Raw genomic sequence first — 10,288 nt, 5'->3', positions numbered from 1 at the left:
ACCAAAATGCCTTTCCATTACAGTTTTATATTTCAGCGATATTACAACTAGCGTTAAGTCGGTCATTGATATTGTTGTCTACTTAAATCTTATAACAAACCTTCGAGCATTTATGTGATATGATTTATGGTTCAATTAGCGCACAGAATATCATAAACTATCAGCCCTTAATCTCGGTTCAAGCTTAATTTGATTTTTGCCAAATCACCCCAATTTGACTTAAACAATTATAGTGTTGATCAAAAATTTTGATACCAATTGTGAAATTTTGAGCAATGCATCAAGTTTCCTTTACTGTGAGTGAGTATGCACGAGTCCATCTGTCGGCGTACATAAATTGTATCCCCTGGGGTCCGTTTCTTATTGGTATTGAGACGCACGCAAGGGAGGAAAAATTGTATGACTAACAGCGGATTTTGATCAAGTCAGTAATTTAGATTGTACGGAGTACAGCAGTGATCAAGTTTAATGACTTTGGGTTTTCTCTAGAAAGCGAGTGAAATATTCATGCTTATGAATACCCAGATGATTAAGCCGCATAAAGACTCACAGTGTCCAGAATCCTAACGCTTGTTATTTGCTTTATTATATTTTTGGATAAACAACAACTATAAGGCTTGAGTATGACCGGCTATTACATTTCTGCCATCTTCACCGAGACTTTTGCTAGAGACTAACACCTCTTTCAATTTGGCTTTTCTTTAAGTTTATATCACTTACTTTACTCTATCAGCTTGTTTAAGACCTATCAATGCACCAATGGTTAAGCACTCAGTCTTTTAAGCTTATTTCTTTCTGGATTTGGGGTCAAATAATCAATGTACTATCATTTTCTCTTTTTGCTTCAAAAACTCAAAATTTTGAGGAGCATAAAACAAAATAATTTTAATTACCCCAGTTAATTTAAGTTTATAAATTAATGGCTATCCTATCCATCTACAAGTAGAGAACATGACCAAAACATGGAAGCACGCTTCACAAACTTAAATAACTGACTAAATTTTCAGCAAAACTTAAATAGAAAGCTTAACGAACGCCCCAAGTACTATCCATTTGTCAGATAAATGGTAACCCAAAGATTTCCAAGAAATTATCAGGACCAAATATATACAAGTATATGTTCTTCAAAATAGAAGCAAATGACATAATTTTCAGCGAACATAAGCAAAAATCTTTTTGGTTTTTCTCTTTACAAACTAAAACACAATCTTTTTGTCTTTTCGGTTTTTCCTTAACAAAACAAGAAAAATTCACATTCTTTTTGACTTTTTCAGAATTTTTCTGTACAAACAGAAATCACAATCTTTTTGGTATTTTCTAATTTTAACATGTTTTTGGGTTTTCAAATATTAGAATAAAACAAGAGAGAAAAAAGCAAGAAAGAACATAATATTTTTGATTTTTCTATATTTTCTAATGTTTTTGGGTTTTATCTATACAAACAAAAAGCACAATATTTTTGTATTTTCTAGAATTCACCCCCTAAAACCTAAAAACAGAAGAAAATTAAACTAGAACAATAAAACAAGTAAAGATAATTATCCTAATTTTAGGATCTCAGCAAGGGTCTTCAATCCATTTAAACCAAGCAAAAAGTTAAAACGTGTTTTATCAAACGCTTTGGTAAATAGATCGGCTTTTTGAAAACCAGTGTGCACTTTCTCAAGATCAATTAATTTCTTTTCATAACAATCCCGTATAAAATGATATCGAATTTCGATGTGTTTTGTTTAGAATGTTGTACGGGATTCTTGGTGATACTAATAGCAGCAGAGTTATCAATCAAGATGGGAGTAGTAAGAAACTTCAAACCGTAGTCGCGAAGATGTTGTTGTATCCACAAAACCTGGGAACAGCAACTCGAGGTTGCAACATACTCAGCTTCGGCGGTTGAAGTGGAGACCGTTGTCTGCTTCTTACACTGCCAGGAAACAAGCCGGCTTCCTAAGAATTGACATCCCGCTGTAGTAGACTTAAAATTGATCTTGCATCCTCCATAATCTGAGTCTGAATAAGCGGTAAGATCGAAAGTATCATCTTTAGGGTACCATAACCCAACGTCAGGATTTCCCCGTAAATATTGCAGAATACGCTTGACCACTGCCAGGTGAGTCACTCGTGGACTAGCTTGGTACCTAGCATATAAACAAACAGCAAACATTATGTCGGATCGAGAAGCAGTTAAATACATTAAAGAACCAATCATGGCACGATAAAGGGTCGGATCAACGGTATCCTCCAATTCATTCGGTGATAAATTGTGACCCACGGGAAGAGGAGTAGAAGGAATTTTTCCAGCAATAATCTTGAATCGGCCCAAGATATCGTTCACGTATTTTGTCTGATGAATGAAGATTCCCTTCGCAGGCTGATGAACCTGCAACCCTAAAAAGAAATTCATCTCTCCCATCGAACTCATCTCGAACTTGGTTTGCATAGATTTCTCGAACTCCTTACACAATGTATCGTTTGTAGACCCAAAGATTATGTCATCAACATAGAGCTGAACGAGCAGAAGATCATCACCAATATTTTTATAAAATAAAGTACAATCAACAGTTCCACGTTTGAAGCCGTTATCCGTCAGATAGTCGGCGAGCGTGCCATACCAAGCTCTCGGGGCTTGATGTAGACCATATAATGCCTTGTTTAATCGGTAAACACGGTCAGGATAATCAGGATCTTCAAAGCCTGGGGGCTGTAAAACAAACACTTCCTCGTGAAGTTCACCATTGAGAAAAGCACTCTTAACATCCATTTGATACACTTTGATATTCTTGTAAGCAGCATATGCCAGGAAGATTCGAATCGACTCTAATCTTGCAACTGGAGCATACACCTCCGTGTAATCAATACCCTCTTGCTGATGAAAACCTTGCACCACCAAACGTGCTTTGTTTCTTACAATTACCCCACGGTCATATTTCTTACACTTATATACCCACTTTGTCGGAATTGCTTTCTTGACTCTAGCAGGTTTGTCGATTAAATCCCAAACACCTAAGCGTGCAAATTGCTGTAATTCTTCTTGCATGGCTTCTACCCAAGATGGATCTTGCAGAGCCACACGAGGAGTTGTAGGCTCAACTTGGGATAGAAAGCAAGTGAATTTAGCTGTATTTACTATACCAGTGGAACATAAATCGGTATAAGCACATAAGACATTATTGTTACTCGAGGAAGCAATTTGATGACGAGTTTGAACTCCCACACCGAGGTCTCCAATAATATTTTCTTGTGGATGGTAATTATGAATCCTAAGAGCAGGATTTTCAAAAACAGCAGCGTTTTCAAATAAGTTAGTATAATGTTCACCCAATTCAGGAGATGAAACATTATCATCATTCACAATTGCATTATCATCAGATGAAGACGAAGCAGTATCATAATGAACAGGAGATTCATGATCAGGTTCTTCAGTTGGAGCAACAAATGGAGCTTCAACATCATTGGAACTTGCAAATATTGGAATTTCCAAATGTTCTTCAAAATAACCACGGACTAAATCTTCATCTGGATGATCGTTTGATGGAGTAAATGTATTAAATAAGCTATCGTAGTCAAACATCCAGTCGGGACCTTTCCCTTGAGGAGGAGTAGTATACCGTTGACAGTCCACATGGAACCATTCCTCAACACAACCAGATGTAAAATTATATACCTTTTTCTTTGGAGATGCATACCCCAAGAAATAACCTTCGATCGCTTTTTCCTCAAATTTACCCGCATCCTTCTTCAATATTGTACAAGGACACCCAAAGGGTTCCAGGTACTTTAAGTTAGGCTTTCGATTTTTCAAGAGCTCATAACTTGTCTTCTTGAGTCGTTTAACAGTCAAAACCCGATTAAGCGTGTAACAAGCTGTGTTCACCGCCTCATTCTAGAATTGGACAGGAAGCTTAGAATCAGCGAGCATAGTTCTTGCAGCTTCAATCAAGGTTCTATTCTTTCGTTCTGCAACACCATTTTGTTGAGGTACATAAGGTGCACTATATTCATGGTGAATTCCCTTTTGAACACAAAAGAAATCCAATATAGTGTTTATAACAAAAAAATACAATAAAAAATAAAATTAGGGATTCATTGGGATTCTCAAATTTGGAAAATACTTAATGAATATGTATTCATATCAATTAATTGGTAGAGTAGAGACTCATACAAATTAATCATGTGTCAGGAACCAGATTTGAACTGGTGACACGAGGATTTTCAGTCCTCTGCTCTACCAACTGAGCTATCCCGACTATTCCTGATGTCTCATCCTCATTTTCATTTTACTAGAGAACGTGGGTCTATGTCAATTGAACGGGTATTACAAAGCCTCGTCCAGGTCCTATAATTTGTCAAAAGAACAACTTTGTAGGTTTCAATATGAATAAAAAGATCGATCGTGAATCATTCAAATGGGGATTCCTTGATCAAAGATGTTTATTTGTACATGTATCATATATGCCACATGTGACATGTGATACATTTCCTTTTGTTTATATATCGTTATTCTATATTCTATCGAATTCCCATTTTGTAGCTGCTGCGCAGCTCCTTATTTATGTAGGAGCCATAAATGTTTTAATCATTTTTGTTGTGATGTTCATAAATGATTCAGAATATTCCAAAGATTTCCGTTTTTGGACCGTGGGAGATGGAGTAACTTCCGTGGTCTGTACAAGTCTTTTTGTTTCACTAATTACTACTATTCCAGATACGTCATGGTACGGGATTATTTGGACTACAAAAGCAAACCAGATTGTAGAGCAAGATCTGATAAGTAATAGTCAACAAATTGGGATTCATTTATCAACAGATTTTTTTCTTTCGTTTGAATTTATTTCAATAATTCTTTTAGTTGCGTTAATCGGCGCAATTGTTGTAGCTCGTCAATAATAACTCTTTATAACTGGAAAAACCTTGTTATGAGCTATCACATGTCTTTCCTTTTTTCTATTTGACTTTGTATATAAAATAGAAATTATTTATTAGTTCAATCTATTCCCAATATATTACTTTGTTGCATTACTCGTTATATTCTAGTCAATCCAATTGGATAAATTGTTATCTATATTGAAATGAATCTTTTTTGAATTCAGTTCCATTATCACTTCGAATTCTCCTCACCTTTTGTTTGTAAAGTGATTCGATTTTAGTGATAAGATTTTGTACCAAAACAGGCGTTTGATCTTTTGAACTCATAAATAAGACCCATGAGTATATCGAATAATCATCAGTCTCAACTAGGCAATACCAGTCTCCAGAAATACTTGCACGATTCACTGGACCGAACAAATTCATATGAAGTCGTTCAAGTGGAGTATCAATAGAATTCAATATCTTAGATGGGTGCGATTTCTTTTTCTGTTTGCTCTTTTTACAAGCAACACAGTGATCTGATAACTTAAAATTCTTCAACGACACCCCCTCTACCAAATCGTTTGCCATTAAATAATTCATCTTTCGAACATGTATGTGACCCATTCTTCGATGCCAAAGTACGGAGTCTTTCTCGGTTGCTTTCGAGATAAAACACGTTTCGATCGATGTAGATACTTTAGAATTCATATTCAAGACATAAATATCATTTGATCGTGGTGATCGACAGCCATGTTTGGGAATTACATAACCCGGTTTCAGAATAAGACACTCTTTATCTGTAAATACTGTCGTGTATTGCTTATCACAAATTTGCGATACACTTAATAAGTTATGATCCACTTTATCACAATAGTTAACCTTCTCAAACGTAATCTTCCCATTTGAAACATCACCTTCCTGTGTAATCATACCCCCAGAATTCCCAGCAAACGCCACATAGCCCCCTTGAATATTTCTCACATTTGATAAGAGGTTGAGATTTCCAGTAATATGACGAGAACATCCACTGTCCATGATCCAGTTTTCACCAGAAATGGTCTTGGATGAACCCTACACACAAAAGAAAATGATTAGTTCAAAAAGGCAGCCCATGCCTCAGTCTTGGGCACCTTTTGGTTTCCTTGAGAAAAGTTAACTTTAGCTGCATTCAATTGTTGTTCAGCAACTTGGGAATAAGTTACAGGTTTCTTTGACTTTCGTCTTAGATACGCAGCTTAAACCACATTTGAATTAACATTTTTGCATAGTGGTTCAGTAGGAATAAACTTAGGTTTAAGTGAACCAAGAGTTTCATTCACATGAACAACTTTTCGAGGATGTATATTCGAAAACATAATATGAGTATCATCAGCACACGACACTGGTCGTTTCAGAATCTCCTTTACCACTAGAATCGGTTTGGAATGGTCCTTGATAAAAGGATGAAGAGTCTGATAATTCTTCTGGCCACAGTTTCTTACTACATGACCTTGTTGACCGCAAAGAAAACAACTTCGCATATCAACATGATTATGTTGAGAATTTGTTGGAACATGTGACACAAATGATGACTGATGACTCACATTTTTAGTCATGCTTTTAGCAAAATCATCAGATAACTCAGATTTATTTTTCAAGTAAAAATCTAAATTAGAACAGTTTGAAAAACTTTTCAACGTGTCAGTTCCGGTAGATTTTACAAATTTAACTTGTTTAGCTTGTTTTAAAACTTGTTTTGCTCTTGTCATCGGATCTGATGAAACTGATGTTTTTGCATGAGCATATTGACGTTCAAGTTCACGAACCTTGGAAGTTTCATTGTAAAATACACTCTCAATCAGTTCAGGTTTAATGATACTAAGAGGAATGCCTTTTTCAGTGAACATCGTATCCATCCCCTTTAACTTAAAAACACGAGCAGATGACAGCTTAAGTGCATTAGGATTTATAAAACTCAACAAATCCTCATCATAAATTTTGGGTTTTTCTGGTCTCTTAGCCTTCACTGGGTTGACAAACAAATCTTGTTTCATTTTAGTTGTGTGCGAACCATACACAGCCTCCTCAAATTCATGAGGTTCACATAGTATGTGATTAGAACTTGGAATGTTCTTGTTCTTGTGTATAATTTCAGGTTCAAACACATCCTCAATGATAACTTTATCAACATTTTCAACAAAAACTTTGTTACTTTGAACATGAGGTTTATGAGAAATAGACTGGGTTTTAACAGTTTCAGACTTACTTGGTTTAGAATTTTCTGAAATCACAGGCTCTTTAAGAATAACAACTTCTTTAGTTGGAGCAAAAGGATTAATTTTATAATCATTGTGAAATGGTGGTGGAATCTCAACAAAACCTATACCTTTCTTTGAATCATTTTGTTTTCCAGAAACTTCAATAATTTCATTCAACAAAAACGAGGAGTTTCGAAATTTACCCAATTTGTTCTTCAACTCAAGAACCTCATTTTCAAGTTCGGTTATTTTCAAACGATGTTTCAAGATTTCTTGGAACTTTTGGTCATTGATTGTCATTTTCACAGATAACTCGGCTTTAAGATCATGATTGCTTATAGTTAATGCCTCAATTTTCTCTCTCAAGTTGATTTGACAGGTCAAGGATTGCCAATAAGTATCTTTTAAAGACACAATCTCTTTTAGAAGATTATCATTTTGAAGTTTTAATGAGTCTATCTTTGACTTATTATACTCACAATCAACACATGATAGTTTAGAATTAGAATTACTAACCTCGCTTTGTTTGGCCATGCAGGCAGATGTAGCAGAATCACTGATCTTAGCCATACATGCAAAGCTAGTTGGAAGATTTTCACTTTGATTATCAGATTCAGACTCAGTTTTAGCGTCAGAAGAAACTTCACTTCCACTTATATCTTGTGTGTATTCAGGAAACCCAAACATGGCTAGATTAGCTTGATTATCATTGCACAATAGTCGTTGTGACCAATCACCTCCATCAGCTAACACTGCATGTGACCCAGAAGTAGACGGTTTCTTTTCAGTATCATTGACTCATGGTGTAGAAGAGTTTTGATTTTGACCACGAGGACCAGTGACTCCTTCTTTGGCTTGTCACATTCTTTCGCAAAGTGTCCGAATTCTTGACAATTATAACATTTTACCTTCAACTTGTCAAAACCCAACTTCTTATTCAGAGCAGGAAGATCTTTTCCGGTCCTTTGCATGAATCTTTTTACCTTACGAACAATCATTGCCATGTTCCATTTTAAATCCTTGAGTTCAAGATCATCGGGATCAATTTAATCATAGTCTTCATCAGTTAAACCACTTGTTGCAATTTTGCTACTCACCAAATTCTCGTAAGTTGACATAAAGGCAGGCAAAAATGCGAAATTCTGTTCTGCTACCTTGATGTTGACATTGGTTTGAGATGAGAATTGATTTGTAGATGATGAAGTTCCCGATTCTCTAGATGATCCAGAGATACCAGAAGATCCAGTATTACCAGCTGTATAAAAACAAGCTCGTGGATTACTATACACTGTAGTTGCATTTTCACTTGCAGCTTGAGTAAGGAACGCAGTCAATGGAGTAATAGTTGAACTTAGAGGCATACTCCCACCATAGAAAGAAGGATCTTGACTTTCTTTAGAAGATTTTTGGTACTTAAGATCATATTCCCTAGCTTCAATCTTTTGTAAGAATTCAATAGCAGTCAAATCTTCATTCAAGAAATAATCATTTTCCTTCAGAACCATTAAGAATGTGGAATAAGAACTTGGAAGTACACTCTTAATAGTGTCAATTTTATCTCTCTCAGAGACTTCCAACTTCATCTTGTCCATCTCAGCAATCAAGTGATTGAATCTTGTTATCATTTCTTCAACTGTCTCACCTTTGAGTAAATTAAAGTTTCTGAATAGAAACTTAAGCATCACCTTCTTTCTTTTAGCAGTATTTCCCATACTCCTCATTCGGATATGTTGAAACAAAGAAGCACATATTTTTATGCTACCCACTTGATGAAAAATATTCTCAGGCAAAGCCATGGTTAGAGTAGAATAAGCCTTTGTTTCTATCTCTAATGCTTTCTTTTCTTCAACTGAGTATTGTGAAATGGCCTTTGGTGTATAACCAATAGTCTCATCTCCAATTATAGGAACTGTATAGACTTCATCTAAACAATAAGAACAGTCCGGATGAACCGATCCTAGATGAGCACGAAACCTAGGTTCCCACTTGTCAAAGTCACTGAACTTCATCAATCTTGGACATTTCGAATGTGAACCTATCTCGGTATCAAGTTGCAACATTTGTTGCATCAACATGTTCTGGGACGTCAATGCATACATACTGGCCATCTTTGATAAGTATAAAAAATTAAAGGTGTAACGAATCAAACAGTGAATAAGGTTAACGAACTATGAACAGATTTAGCGAACTGTAAACAGTAAAATAACGAATCAACTCTTAACGAAGTCAAGATTGATCAGACAATGAATTGCGATTGAGTTTAACGAATCAATCAACAAAACAAAAAAGCTAACGAATCGAATAAGCGAATCACACAGAATCAGCTTAGCGAGTTAGGGAGTTATCAGTAACGAATCACCAAGAAAAACTTAGCGAAATAAGATAACGAATCAGCTATTGTTGATAGCGAATCAACTATAACGAATCAGGTTGTTACAACCATTTGTAACAAACCCTAACACCTTGTGCCACGTGGCAAAGGTTGTTATGACACAAATCCCGAAGTGGACACGTATTACACGAATCTGTTTATCCAATTAGCGAATCAGATGACACGAATTAACAACTAACACGAACTGGCAAACGAATCACTTGAAATAGATAACGAATTAACAAACTTAATGAACGAATCAAAAGAAACAAGGTAGTGAATCTTAATACGGATGATAACGAATCAAGTTCATCTTTGAATCTTCAAATCTTCATCAAGGATTTCCAGAAATCTGGAAATGATGAACACCAAAACCCAGAAACTAGAAACCTTAAATCCGTAATACACTCTCGATACTTTACCAAAAACCACAAATTACTTATCAAATTACTCGTAACAAACTCGCGAATCCAACACACTAAATCTCAAAACCAATTAATCCATTTCTCGAATTCAATTGTAGCAAAAACCAATCTCTGTTTCGGACACAAAACAGAAACAATACCAATCCACTCAAAATCAATCCAAAAATCAATTCCAATTCCCCGAACCTTTCCTATACCTTAACCAACTCAAATCCAGTCCAAATCGTCCATAATTCAAACGATTCAACCAAAAATTGATTCAAAATCTCTCGAACAGAAAACTAACAAAAACGAAAACTAATTAAAACACCAAATCAAGTGTAATTGAGCCCCAACAGCTCTGATACCACTTGTTGGATCCCGTTTGATCGTATCAATCCAGTAACAATAACAATAACAGATCTCAG

General features: G+C 35.6%; 1 non-coding gene across 1 annotated transcript; it reads right to left on the bottom strand.

The window, feature by feature from the left end:
* Positions 1-4,171: 4,171 nt before the first annotated feature.
* TRNAF-GAA (transfer RNA phenylalanine (anticodon GAA)) lies at positions 4,172-4,244 on the bottom strand. The gene has a single exon. It is a non-coding gene; the product is annotated as a tRNA-Phe (tRNA).
* Between the last annotated feature and the right edge of the window lie 6,044 nt (positions 4,245-10,288).

The sequence above is a fragment of the Bidens hawaiensis genome, unplaced genomic scaffold (assembly GCF_021521415.1).
Source record: "Bidens hawaiensis isolate Kalapana, Puna unplaced genomic scaffold, B.hawaiensis_p1.1 tig00000296_1, whole genome shotgun sequence".
NCBI classification, from domain to species: domain Eukaryota; kingdom Viridiplantae; phylum Streptophyta; class Magnoliopsida; order Asterales; family Asteraceae; genus Bidens; species Bidens hawaiensis.
The sequence above is the reverse complement of the archived record's forward strand: the minus strand, read 5'-3'. Positions and strand labels throughout refer to the sequence as shown.